Below are 13,979 nucleotides of genomic sequence, written 5' to 3'. Positions count from 1 at the left end.
CCGAACAAGGAAGAGTCGCACCCGTTTGGATTCCCGTCGTAGAGGGTCGCTGGTCCGCTTACATGCGGTTGGCCATTGGCCAGAGTCCGTGTGGCCTGGATTGCCCTGTGAAGGGTCGGGGAGATCATGGCTTCGAGTACGAGCCCCAATAGGTTCAAAGTCAGACTGCCTCTGTTCAGAGGGAGGTGCGGAGCTGGTCTGTGGCAGACCAGTACTTTCATGCGTGGTACTGGGAGGGTCGCAACCTTGAGCACGGGGTTCTACCGGCACCAAGCTAGTTGGTGTCCGATCAGGATCCTGGAGAGGGGTACCCGATAGGTCCCAAGAGTTTCCTGGTGAAATGCCATCACCCGATGTCCCACTAGGTCCTGGTGGGCAGGGAGCCAGATCCCGTAATGATACGGTAGATTCTCGGCCGTCGGAATATCGTATGTTTGCATAGGTGGGGTTGGCATCGGTTAGTTCGACCTCGTCTACAAGAGGGTCATTTTTAGACGTCCGAACGTATCTTCGGAGTAATACAGGTCCAGGAGTAGTTAGCCATGACGGGAGTGATGTCCCATGAGATGAGCGACGCTGGAATCCAAAGAACCGCTCATGAGGTGTAGTATTTGTGGCTGTAGAAAGCAGGGACCGTATAGAGTGCAATGCATCCGGAAGCACTGTTTCCCATTGCTGGTCTGGTAGGCCCCGAGATCTTAAAGCGAGACGTACGGAATTCCAGATGATACCGTTATACCTCTCTACCTGCCCATTTCCGATGGGATGGTATGGTGTTGTTTTGCTTGTAGCAATTCCCCGTTCTGAGAGGTAGTCCTTGAGTTCCCTCGACATAAAGGATGGACCCCGATCTGAGTGAATATAAGCCGGCATGCCACAGAGAGAAAATACCTGCTCAAGGCAGCAGATTACTGTGGACGCCAGCATATTGGAGCAGGGGAAGGCAAATGGAAAACGTGAATATTCGTCGATCATGGCGAGCAAATATGTGTTCCGAGTTGAAGAGGGCACTGGGCCCTTAAAATCGATGCTAAGTCGTTGCATCGGTTGGGTTGCATGTATGAGTATACCATCTGAGGGGCGGAAGAACTGAGGTTTTAATTCCGCACAAAGCCGGCATTCTGAACATATTTTCTTTACATCTCCAGTGGAAAAAGGGAGATTCCGTGATCGTACGAAATGTAGCATGCGCGTAACGCCAGGATGGCACAAACCATTGTGGACATCCATGAGGGTGGAGGATGACATAGTGGAGCAGAATGCCCGTGTGAGGGTGTCCGGGGCCACATTCTCCTTGCCAGGCCGATAGAAAATGGTATAACCAAAAGAGGCCAGTTCCATCCTCCAAAGTTGTATTTTATTATTCTTAATTTTGGTTCGTTTTCGATTATCGAGCATGAAGGCGACTGATCGTTGGTCCGTGATCAATGTAAAGTGCTGGCGAGCTAGAAAATGGTTCCACTTCCGTACTGCCTCTATGATGGCTGTGGCTTCTTTCTCAACCGGAGGATAATGTAGCTCGGCACCTTGTAAGGTCCTGGACATAAATGCTACAGGACGACCTTCCTGATTCAGAGTAGCCGAGATCGCCACCTCCGAGGCATCACATTCAACCACGAAAGGGAGATTCTCATCAATGGAGTGAAGAGCCGCTTTCTCCAACTGTTTTTTGAGAAGGTTAAAGGCTGCAACAGCCGCTGTTCCCAGTGGAAATGATCTAGCATGCAGCAAGGGTTGGATTTTGTCCGAAAAATGAGGAATCCATTTAGCGTAGTATGCAAACAGACCGAGAGCCCGACGTAAAGAAGCCGGATTCTTAGGTGACGGGAGCTCTTGGAGCGGGCGAAGTCTTTCTGGGTCTGGCTTAATGATACCATTGCCTACGCAGTAGCCAAGGATGTTGATGGTCGGTTGCGACTCAACAGATTTGGATTCATTCAGGGTCAAATTACGGCGATGGAGGGCATCCCGAAATTTTTGGAGGTTGGAGTCGTGTTCCTGTTGATCGTGACCTGCAATGGTAATGTTATCAAGATAGGGAAAAGTGTCCCTTAGGTTTTCCTGCTTAACCAGGCCATCCATTGCCCGTTGAAAGACAGCCACTCCATTAGTAACCCCGAATGGGAGGCGACGAAATTGGTACAGCCGTCCATTAGCCTCAAAGGCTGTGTACTGCTTATCTGAGACCTTCAAGGGTAACTGATGATAGGCACTTTTTAAATCGTAAGTTGAGAACACTTTGTATTCGGCCAGTTTATTAACCATATCATCAATGCGTGGCAATGGGTAGGCGTCCAAGTCGGTATATTGATTGATGGTTTGCGAATAATCGATGCATAGTCGCTGTTTGTGAGGTTTTAGAGGGTTCTTGACAATGACGACTTGAGCCCGCCAGGGCGACGAACATGGTTCAATGATATCCTCTGCTAGAAGTCGAGAGATTTCAGCCGCAATAAAAGATTGGTCTTCCTGATTAAAGCGCCGCGATTTCGTTATTATCGGTTGGCATTGAGGCGGAATACTGGCAAATAATGAGGGTTCATCAAGTGAAGCTGCTGATAATGCACAAAATGGTAATTTAGACGGTATATTAGAAATAGTAAGTCCGGGTTTGGATCCACCAAACTCAATGGTGAGTTTCTTATGCTGTTTTTGGAAGTCCAGTCCTAAGAGGAGATCACTACATAAGTCCTTGAGCACCGAAAGTCGGGTGGAGGGATACATACGACCATGAAGTGTCATATCAACAACACAAAAGCCGGAGATTCTGGTATTAAGTGATGACTGGGCCATCGCAATTGCCTGGTCCGATGGGAAGACATGTAGTTTCAATTTCGCAACAATCTGTTCCTTAATGAAACTATCAGTACTTCCTGAGTCAATTAAGGCATCTAAGGTATGCCCTTTAATTGAAATTTTTGTGGCAGCATGAGACAGGTTCTGTGGGCAAGCAGCTGTAATTGGTGTCGTTGCACAGAGAGTGGCTAAAACTCTTGGTGTGCTTCTTCGGGAGAGAGCTCGAGAGGAAGCTTGATAGGTCCTAGCTGGAGCATCTTGATAGGCCCTAATTGGGGCAGTTCGGTAGGCCTTAGCTGGATTGGCCCTCGTAGAGGCCCTTGATAGGCAAACTTTAGCAAAGTGTCCTTTTTTCCCGCAATAACTGCAGATTGCATTGCGAGCAGGGCAGGTTTTCCTAGGGTGAAAAGCATCTCCACAAAAGAAGCATTCCTTCCTAGATTGCCAAGAGGCTGCTAAAGTGGGGTCGTCCTCCTCTTCTTCATCAGAATTATCAGAATTAGATTCCCCCATGATAGGGTTCACCTGAGACCGCTTGAATTGTCTGGTTGCAGCTACAGCAGCAGATCGAGATCTGGGCAGCTGATAGAGGTCTGCATTTCTCTTTGCCAAATCCAGTGAACAAGCTAGGTCAAAAGCTTTTTGTAGCTCAAGTGTTTTACTTTCTAGTAGACGCTGGCGTATAAATGGAGAGGCAATCCCGCAGATGAAAGCATCACGAATCATTTCTTGGCGGTACAGCTCAGCTGAGGCTGCCTGAAAGTTACAATCTACGCTGAGCCTGCGAAGTTCTTGCAGGAATTCGTCAATTGACTCCCCTGGCCCTTGTCGGGCTGTGGCCAGTAGATGTCTAGCATAGACCTCATTTGGGGTCTTGGCATACAGTTTCTTAAGTGCCCGAATCACCTCATCGTAATTATCCCATTCATCAACATATTCGAACACTTTTGGGGTCACATAATTGATAAGTATCTTCAATCTAGCAGGAGCATCCGCTTCACATTCATCCAGAAAATTCTCAAAAGTACGGTACCAATGCTTCCATACCCTGCCAGCTGCTGGTGCATTCGGGTCCAAGTCCAGACGAATAGGTCTAAGGATTTTCTCCATGATGGGTGGTTCCCTGGATCCTTAATACCGAGTTTGTCTGAAGGTCTAGTATTCGTGAGTGTAAATACTAAGTTACTTAAATTGATGTAAGAAAAAGGAGGCTTACCATCAAGTAACTTTAAAGTAAGCTTTAAGTAACTTATAAACACACTATATACAAGAGAGGTCTTTACCATGCCTCTGGTAGAAGCCTCTTACAATACTGAACAAACCAGTATTTATACCAGTCCAACAGGAAGTGACACATGACAGGAAGTGAGGTATGTACACAGTTCATAGTTCATAGTTCACAGTTCACAGGAAGTGATGACATAACTTCCCGGAAGTTATTATTTTTATCACAGAACGTACCTCCACAAAAGAAACACTTTCTTCCTGATTGCCAGGATGCTGCTAGGGTGGGGTCATCATCAGCAAAGGCCTCTAGGGTAGGGTCGTCGTCCGTTAGAGTAGAGTCATCATCAGCGGGGGCATCCACCCGAGACCTATCGAAAGACTTATTAAAGGTGATAGCCGCCACCCGTGCACTTGGTGAGATAAGTGTCTGCATTCTTCTTGGCCAAGTCCAGGGAACACACCTGGTCATAAGCAGCCCGTAAATTGAGGGTTTTATTTTCCAGCAGGCGCTGACGTATAAAAGGGGACGCAATCCCATTGATAAAGGAATCGCGGATTAGTTCCTCTTGATACTGTTCAGCTGTAACCGCTTTAAGGTTACAATCTTTGTTGAGCCTGCGAAGTTTCTGGAGGAATTCATCGAGTGATTCCCCAGGCTGCTGCCAAGTTGTGGCCAGTAGGTGTCGAGCAAAGATTTCATTCGGGGACTTGACATATAGCTGCTGTAAAATTTGGATAGCAGCGTCGTAGTCTATACAGTCCTCAATATAATCATACACATGATGGGATACGTAGTTAATAAGCATTCGTAACTTATTAGGGGCATCCGCCACACATTCTTCAAGAAAGTTGCTAACGGTACGAAACCAATGCTTCCATACCTTCGCTGCCGCAGGAGCATTCGGGTCCAGGTCGAGACGAGCGGGTCTAAGGAGATTTTCCATGATGGATCAGTTTCTTGCCCAAGTCCCTTTCTGTGGTTCGAGTTGCAGCTGGTTGTTCCGAATCACCCAAGGCATGGAGATGATATCAAGTCGATTAAATTGATGTAATAAAGACTCACTACGCACTTGGTTGTACATAAAGCAAGGCTTTAATCGACTTGTAACAAAACATGGAGGTCTAGTTAGTAGTCACTAGCTTCCTGTTTCCAGATTGTCTCTGCCCAAGTTGGGCCCATGCCCGAGTATTTATACTCCTCGGACGGCGCCCTCAGCTGGCCGTTCAGTAGTACTTCCTGAGTTACTTCTTGTAGAAGTTGCGATTGATGACAGGGGGTGTGGTGCATTGAGCAGTGAGTGAGGCTAGTGGTGCAGATGGTGGGATATGGCATTTGAAGATGCATTCACTGACCTTGACCACTCATGTGAAGTCATTGAACTTCTTTTGGCAGTGGATCCAGGTCCGAGGGGAAAGACTGGTGACACTGACCGCTTCAGCAGTCTGCTCCCATTGCCTTCTTACAGTCAGTCTGGACGGCCTCCTGGCCTCGTGTGGGTAGAGAACCTGTCTCCTCCTTTCGACTCCCTGCACTGAGGCCTCCAGCGCTGCATCTGGGTGCCCTTTTTCTGCCCTGTTGAGCCATAGCTACCTTCAACTTCCCTTTGCAACAATTGCAATGAGGAGCTTCTTTCAGAAAGCTACTCCCCTTTAAGGAGTGCAGACTGCGTTTCACACTGCAGGCTAGCTTTAAATACAAAGCAGACTTCCCACAAAATTGGGCCCCCTGCTGAACGCTGATCCAACCAGCAGTGCGCTCAGCGCTTCAATCGTGTTAATTAACTGGCAGCAGTTATTTTGCATGCTGCCTGCATTACTTCAGTGGACACGATCCTCGCATCCGTTTTCGGGCCTTATCGAATTTGGCCCCAATGTACTTTAAAATCTGAATTATTGGCAGTCTCTGGCCATGATTTTGCTGGCACTCAGGGCAGGTTTGGAGGTAGGTCGGGAGTTAAAATCAAAATGATGGCAGGTTGCGAACTCACCACCATCCCGCCTCCATGCAACTTTGCAAAGTGTCGGGTCTGCGAGTCCCAATCAGACCCGACACCAAACGGCGGGAGGGGCACTTAAGGCAGTTAACAGCTTGTTAACTGACTAGTTAATCCCTTTTTTACAGGCTCTTCCTATTTTACTACATTTTCAGCGTGTTGCACGTCGTGCGACAAACACACCAGCTGATTGTGCCGGGTTCAGCAAGTAGCTGAATTGTTGACAGCTGCTTCTGCAGCATAAAAGTGGACTGTAACATGGCTGATTTTCAGATGCCAGAACTTTGTGCTTTGAGGTTTTGGAACACATTTTGCAGGTCTATTGAGCTTGTGAGTGTTTAAGCTGAGATCCATATGCACTGTGACCTCCTTGGAATACCCTCTGGCCACATTGACTGAGCGCTTATAACATCTCTTCCTCAACTGAGGTATATACCAGCAGAATGGGAACCATTTATACTCTCTCATCCTGGTCCTCAGAATCGGGGGAAGAGCAGCCGTGGCAGCAGCAGAACCAGGCACAACAGCAGCACCAACAACAGGAGCGCCAACCTTCTCCTCAGCCACCTGATGATGCACAGGGCAGAGGGTGTCAGCGCAGGGCTGCACCTCACCACAGGAGATACCCCCAACACAGGGTTTACAGGCTGAGGATGAGCTTCCTCAACATGACTGAGCAGCAGTGCCAAAACAGGCTGAGACTTTCGCGAGAGGTAGTCGCTGACATCTGCACAATGCTGCACTAACACCTGGAGCTCAGAGGAGCAGGTGGACACTCCTTACCAGTGGCTATTAAAGTCACCACCGTATTCAGCTACTTTGCTTCAGGGTCCTTCGAGGGATCATCAGCAGACATCAGCGGCATCTCCCAGTCGGCCGCACACACAGAATGAAGTAGTTGACTCAGAAACTAGGGTCCTCAATTTAAATAAAGGAAACTACGATGGTCTGAGGAGCGAGTTGGGTAGGACTGATTGGGGAATGGCACTCAAAGGGTTGACGGTGGATAGGCAATGGCAAACATTCAAAGACCGAATGGATGAACTAGAGAAGTTGTTCATCCCAGTTTGGCATAAAAATAAAACAAAAAAGGTGACTCAACCATGGCTAACAAGGGAAATAAGGGATAGCATAAGATCCAAGGAGAGGACATACAAATTGGCCAGAAAAAGCAATAATCCTGAGGATTGGGAGCAGTTTAGGATTCAACAAAGGAGGACAAAGGGATTAAGAAAGGGAAAATAGAATATGAGAGTAAGCTTCCAGGGAACATAAAAACTGACTGTAAAAGCTTTTATAGATATGTGAAGAGAAAAAGATTGGTGAAGTCAAGCGTAGGTCCCTTGCAGTCAGAATCGGGGGAATTTATAATGGGGAACAAAGAAATGGCAGACCAACTAAATACATGTTTTGGTTCTGTCTTCACAAAGGAGGACACAAATAACCTCCCAGAAATACCGTGGAAAATAGAGTCTGATGAAAGGGTGGAACTGAAAGAAATCAGTATTTGTAGGGAAATGGTGTTAGGAAAATTGATGGGACTGAAGGCCGATAAATCCCCAGGGCCTGATAATCTACATCCCAGGGTACTTAAGGAAGTGGCCCTAGAAATAGTAGATGCATTGCTGGTCATCTTCCAGAACTCAATAGACTCTGGAACAGTACCCATGGATTGGAGGGTAGCTAATGTTACCCCACTATTCAAAAAAGGTGGTAGAGAAAAAGCAGGGAATTATAGACCGGTAAGCCTGACATCGGTAGTGGGGAAAATGCTAGACTCCATTATAAAAGATGTAATAGCAGAGCACTTGGAAAACAGTGACAGGATCGGACAAAGTCAACATGGATTTACAAAAGGTAAATCGTGCTTGACTAATCTACTGGAATTTTTTGAGGATGTAACTGGTAAAATAGATAAGGGAGAACCAGTGGATGTGGTGTATTTGGACTTTCAGAAGGCTTTCGATAAGGTCCCGCATAAGAGATTAGCGTGCAAAATTAAGGCACATGGGATTGGGGGCAAGGCATTGACTTGGATAGAGAACTGGTTGGCGGACAGAAAGCAAAGAGTTGGAATAAACGGGTCATTTTCTGAGTGGCAGGCAGTGACTAGTGGGGTACCGCAAGGATCGGTCCTAGGACCCCAGCTGTTCACAATATATATTAATGATCTGGACGAGGGAATTGGATGTAATATCTCCAAATTTGCAGATGACACAAAGCTGGGTGGGAGGGTATGCTGTGAGGAGGATGTCATGAAACTCCAGTACGATTTGGACAGGTTAGGTGATTGGGCAGAAACATGGCAAATGCGCTATAATGTGGATAAATGTGAGGTTATCCACTTTGGTGGCAAAAACAGGAAGGCAGATTATTATCTGAATGGCAATAGATTGGGAGAAGGGGACGTGCAAAGAGACCTGGGTGTTCTTGTGCACCAGTCGCTGAAGGTAAGCATGCAGGTGCAGCAGGCGGTTAAGAAGGCAAATGGTATGTTGGCCTTCGTAGCAAGAGGGTTCGAGTAGAGGAACAAGGATGTCTTGCTACAGTTGTACAGGGCCTTGGTGAGACCGCACCTTGAGTATTGTGTGCAGTTTTGGTCGCCTTATCTGAGGAAGGACGTTCTTGCCATGGAAGGAGTGCAGCGAAGATTCACCAGGCTGATACCTGGGATGGCAGGAATGACGTTTGAGGAGAGATTGTGTCGATTGGGCTTATACTCACTGGAGTTTAGAAGATTGAGAGGCCTGGACAGACTAGATGCTGGAAGGATGTTCCCGATGGTCGGGGAGTCCAGAACCAGGGGTCATAGTCTAAGGATAAGAGGTAGGACATTTAGGACTGAAAGGAGGAGGAATTTCTTCACCCAGAGAGTGGTGAACCTGTGGAATTCTCTGCCACAGAGGGCGGTGGAGGCCAGTTCATTAAATATATTCAAGAAAGAGTCGGATATATTTCTTAAGGCTAAAGGGATCAAGGGATATGGGGAGAAGGCAGGGACAGGGTACTGAATTTGGATGATCAGCCATGATCTCATTGAATGGCGGAGCAGGCTCGAAGGGCCGAATGGCCTACTCCTGCTCCTATCTTCTATGTTTCTATGTTTCTTGCATCACGCAGGTTACCAATGCTCTCTTTGCAAATTTGCACAATTACATCCACTTCTCCACGAATGAAGCGAGTGTAACTGCGTGTGCGGTTAGCTTTGCAAATATGGCAGGCATCCCAAGGGTGCAGGGCATCGTAAATTGCACACGTGACCTTTAGGGAACACCATCACAACCCAGCTGTATTTGTCAACCGCAAGGGATTCCATTCCCTTAACGTCCAGATGGTGTGCAACCACAGGAATAATATTATGCATGTTTGCGCCAAGTTCCCTGGCAGTTGCCATGGCTCGTTCATCCTGCGGCAGTCTACTGTGCTTCAGCTCTTCAATCTGCCATCCCAACTTTCCGCATGACTACTTGGAGACAAGGGCTATCCCCTGTCTAATGACACCGATGAGGAGGCCATCAAACGAAGCTGAGGAGCGGTATAATGTGAGTCACATTTCCACCAGAAGCATCATAGAGCAAACCATCGGCTTGCTCAAAATGCGATTCAGATGCCAGGACAGATCTGGTGGAGCCTTACAGTACTCACCAGCCAAGGTCTCCAGAATCATCGTCGTCTGCTGTGCCCTGCACAACATCGCACAGCAACATGGCTTAGCGCTGCCTGAGGAACAAGTGGCTCAGCGCACATCCTCCACTGAGGAGGTGAAGGAGGTGGCGGCAGATGAGGGATGCCTTGTGGGGGCGGATGTGCCAATTCCACCAGCACACGACTACATTGCTGGCCGTGAGGCAAGGGATGCACTCATCCATGCCAGATTCGCGTAATTTTACGCATCAACCACATGTGGCTGGCACATGGAAATGAATGCCTGGCCGACCTTCTTAACACGCCATACAGCATCTGTACAATAAACTGTGGTTTCCTATCACTCTCGCCAGCATCATTACAGATGAAAGGCATCCTGACCCCTCACTGTGCAACTTCCATTTCTGAGCACACATCGGCCAACTCTTTGGATCTTTGCCGTTGCTTTTCTTTAATACATTTATAATCATGATGACAAACGTTACTTTGCATGAGATGAAAACACCCAAGTGACTACCCTTGTGACTATTTGTGTGTTAACTTTCTCTTACGCGTGCTTCTACGTGGTGCTTCCCCCGTGGCTTCAGCAAATGTAGAGGCACCTTGCTCACTTCTATGCTGCGCCTGCTTAGACGTCTTTGGTGGGCATCCTCTGGGTTTGGGAGCCTGGGAAGGCTCCTCAACAGTTTGCTCCTCCTGCAGCTGTGCAGGGGCTGAGACGGCCATCTCAGTTGGTTGAGAAATCTGGGGCTCTGACCGAGAGTTCCGCGCTTGGAGAGTAGCCCACACTTCCTTGTTGTCGGTCACCCGCACTTCACTGCTAACAAGTGGCTGGAGAGCACCTTGCTGCACATCAGTGGGGCCAAGAGGACCCATCTCTGTACTGATAATCCTCATAACGGGGATGTCCCTTACCTCTGGTTCCTCTCCTCAATAGATGCCCATCTATCCTCCATAGCTGACCATCTATTTAGAAGAGTCACCATGTTCATTTGAGTCTGGTGATTTATGTCCTCCATGGAGGTTGCCATCTTTTCCATGGCGGCACCTACATTCGCCATTGCGTGCACCATGGCATTGCTCATGTTTGAGATGGACTCCTCCATTCTCTGTACACTCACAGTTACCGTGGATGCAAACCCTGTCAGAGACTCCTGCACTTGTTCATGAAGTTCTAGCACCGCTCTCTTTCTGGATGGCCCCAGAGGCACAGGGTCCACATGCAGCTGAGCAGAGCTAGAACCCCCCTTACGGCCTCTGACGAAGACTCTCCACTGCTGTCGCTGTCTCCAGCATCTGCTGATGCTCACTTGTGAGCTGTGATATACCAGGTGACAACACTACTCTATGTCACGAAGGACCCACCAAGGTTTGCGTATCTGCGCTGGTGCTGGGTATGCTGATTTCTGGTGACGCTGCTCCCTCAGAGGCTGCAGGTTCCTCTGAGGAGAATTCTGGCTCTTCCTCCTGGACAGTGGGGAGGGGGACTCTCGATGGTCCTGTCGGGGAGTAAAGGCATGAGTTAGACATGCGGGGGGAAAAATTCAGTATTGCCCCATTTGGGGCGCCATTATCGGCTGTGCGCAAAGTTTAGCGCCTGCCGCTAATTATCGCCTCCGACAGCAAACTTGATTTTATCGCCCCTGGAGGTGATTGGAATGCAATATCAGGCGCTTCACTCCTGTCTTAAGGCACAAAGGCTGAGGAGCGAGGCGCTACCTCAGAGCGCTGGCGAAGCAAGAAAGGGCAAATCAAAATAAACCTGCAAAGTGCTGCTCAGTACTCAAAACTCCTTCACACAGCGTTGAATCTCACCAGAAGACTCTCTCTCTCTCTCTCTCAGAATGCGTGGTGCAAAAATGTCACCGACAAAAAAAGGCAGGAAGCAGTAGCCTTTAAATAGCGCTCCCCTAGTCCCTTTCTGACAGCATAACGCTCCCCTCAACCTGTCATTGCTAGCGGCAGACGGTAAGGCAGGGGGCGCCACTAAGTGTCCGGTCCGGGGCGCTAACTGATGTCACAATCTGCTGGCGCAGGAGATCGTGGCGGTAGTGTTTAGCACCGCCGCAAAATGTCTAGTTAATTTCGCGAGCGGCGCAAATGTCGCCGCGCCCAGGCGCTAGTTGCTTTGCGCCCCATTAGCGCCCTCTTAAGGCGCTAACAGGAGGCGCAAACAACTGAATTTTTCCCCCGTGATATTTAGGTAGCAGACACATCCTATTGTGCAGATGATTAGAAGCCAATCTGTCACTCATGAAATCAAAATGAGAGGGTTGCAAATCTATTCTGTTACCAGCTTGCTCTACTATGCCTGACTCTCCATCCCCCATTCCAACTCCTCTGCACCTCCGACGATGTTGTTTGTTAAAGTCGCCAGGGATGGTGGACCTCGTCCTGTCCTCTCTCTCTCCCTCTTATTGTGGGCTCTCTTTTCCTGCAATGAGGGACACAGGTGGAGTTTCAATGAGATTGATGGAGTGAGTGTAAAGAATCCATAACAGAGAAGCTTAGAGGGAGACAAAGATGGAGTGAGTTGCCAAAACCAAGGTGTCTCCCTGTGCGTTGTTAGTTGTTGTCATTGCATAACAGTGAGAGCGAGTGTGAGGGGTGCATAGTAGGATGGTGAAGTGATTCTGTACATAGAGAGAGGGATAGGTAAGGGTGCAAGGGAAGTAAGGGTAGGTTGGGATGTGCAGGAGTAGGTTGACAATGCAGAATGCTGGTGATGAGAACAGATGGGAAGTAGATTGCAGGTAAGTGTGATGTTATACTCACTTTTGCTGAGCGTAGCAGATCATTGAACCGTTTTCGGCACTGGACCCAGGTGCGTGAGCACAACGACCTTGCGCTTACCTCCTCAGCAATTTGCAGCCGGGCTGCCGTTGTCTGCTGAGGAGACTCCCTCTGGCCATCGGGAGGGAGCAGAACCTCCCTACACCCTCATACTCCCTCCACAAGAGAATGGAGGGAGTCATCATCAAATCGAGGAGCAGCCTTACATCTTGCAGCACTCATGATCCAAAGACCGTTTTCACGAGCAGCAGAAAGGAAATTAAATCCAAAGGCTACATTGGCCCCTTAAAAGCTCCTGAATCAAAGATGTCAGCAGAGGCGAGCAGCACACCCGAACCCACTGATTGGGCTGGGTAGTGCAAACAGCAGGCTTAATAAGCCCAGTTAAGTGAAAATACTTATATCGGGGCAGCTGAAACTGGCAGCCGGACTGGAACCCTCCAACCAGCCAACCCGCCTCCTATGGCAAAATTGCAGCCTTTAATTCTGAATATATTTTGCATTTCACCATAATGGCCCAGAATTTGCTGCAGCAGAGCATTTCACAGTGTGCCCTGTTCGTTAGACTTGTTCCTGCACCCTTCAGCTCAAATATTTTTGCCCACAACGTTGCTGGAACTATGAGCTGATAACGGCATGGCCAAGTAAACAGGGCATCTGGGACCTTGGTGAACAACGGGACAAAAAGTGCATTTCCTTAACCAAACTCTGCCAACAATAATTCCCTACTTGAAGGAATGGATCTATGCACTTCTAATTTTTCACTTTCTGGGCAAGTGAAGTTGATTGGCAGTCATCAACAATTATCATGTCATTAAATGGGTAGTTACGCTATAATTTACTAAACTTAACTTTCTGTGGTGAGTTTAACGGGCAGTTAATATGCAAGTACAGCAACTTCATGAAAATCACGGGAGATTAAGGGGTTGATTTTCAGTGTGCCATGAGGCGTGCGGGGGGCTAAAATCCCGAATTCGGGGGTCGCGACACCATCCCGCCCAAAACCCGCCTCCATGTAAGTTTCAAAGGAGGCAGATACCCGCCCCGCACTGGGACCCACCGACCCGAGGCGGGAAGGGATTAGTGCCAATTAACTGCCTGTTAACAGGTAGTTAACAGGCAGTTTTTAGCCTAATCCCTATTTTGAAGGTTGTCGTGTGGGATTCCCGATGGCTCCAAACCACGCCAAGTTAGAGGAGTCGGGCCGTCGGGTTGAACGACTTGGAGGGGTCGAGATGTCAGTGTTCAGGTGAGTGCTGGGTGCATGGGTGCAAAGGTAAGTGTGTTTGGTGTGTCTAAAGTGTGTAAAGAAGTTTAAATTACCTGTACTTACCTTTACAGCCTTCCTTCCTATATGTTTCGGGAGTCCATCATTCAGCCGGCATAGAAAGCAGAATGGCCGCAAGCTGTCAAAAGTGACAGCCTGCAGCTTTCAGTGCCGGCGAGATTTCTAACTGAGTCTGCGTAGAAGGACTCAGGTTAGAAGTAAGACTGTCAGTGTTTGACGGCTTCAAACAGCTGTGA

At 48.3% G+C, this 13,979-nt stretch overlaps 1 protein-coding gene across 5 annotated transcripts in view; it reads left to right on the top strand.

Annotated features, from left to right (window-relative positions):
* The window catches only part of adgrv1 (adhesion G protein-coupled receptor V1), a 986,427-nt gene that overhangs the window by 595,374 nt on the left and 377,074 nt on the right, over positions 1–13,979 (top strand). The gene's annotated exons all lie outside the window — the stretch shown is intronic.

Source organism: Somniosus microcephalus, chromosome 1, assembly GCF_052327205.1.
Source record: "Somniosus microcephalus isolate GS21.2 chromosome 1, FLI_Smic_1.0, whole genome shotgun sequence".
In the NCBI taxonomy this organism is placed as follows: Eukaryota; Metazoa; Chordata; class Chondrichthyes; order Squaliformes; family Somniosidae; genus Somniosus; species Somniosus microcephalus.
Note: the sequence above shows the minus strand (reverse complement) of the source record. Positions and strands in the feature narration are given on the sequence as shown.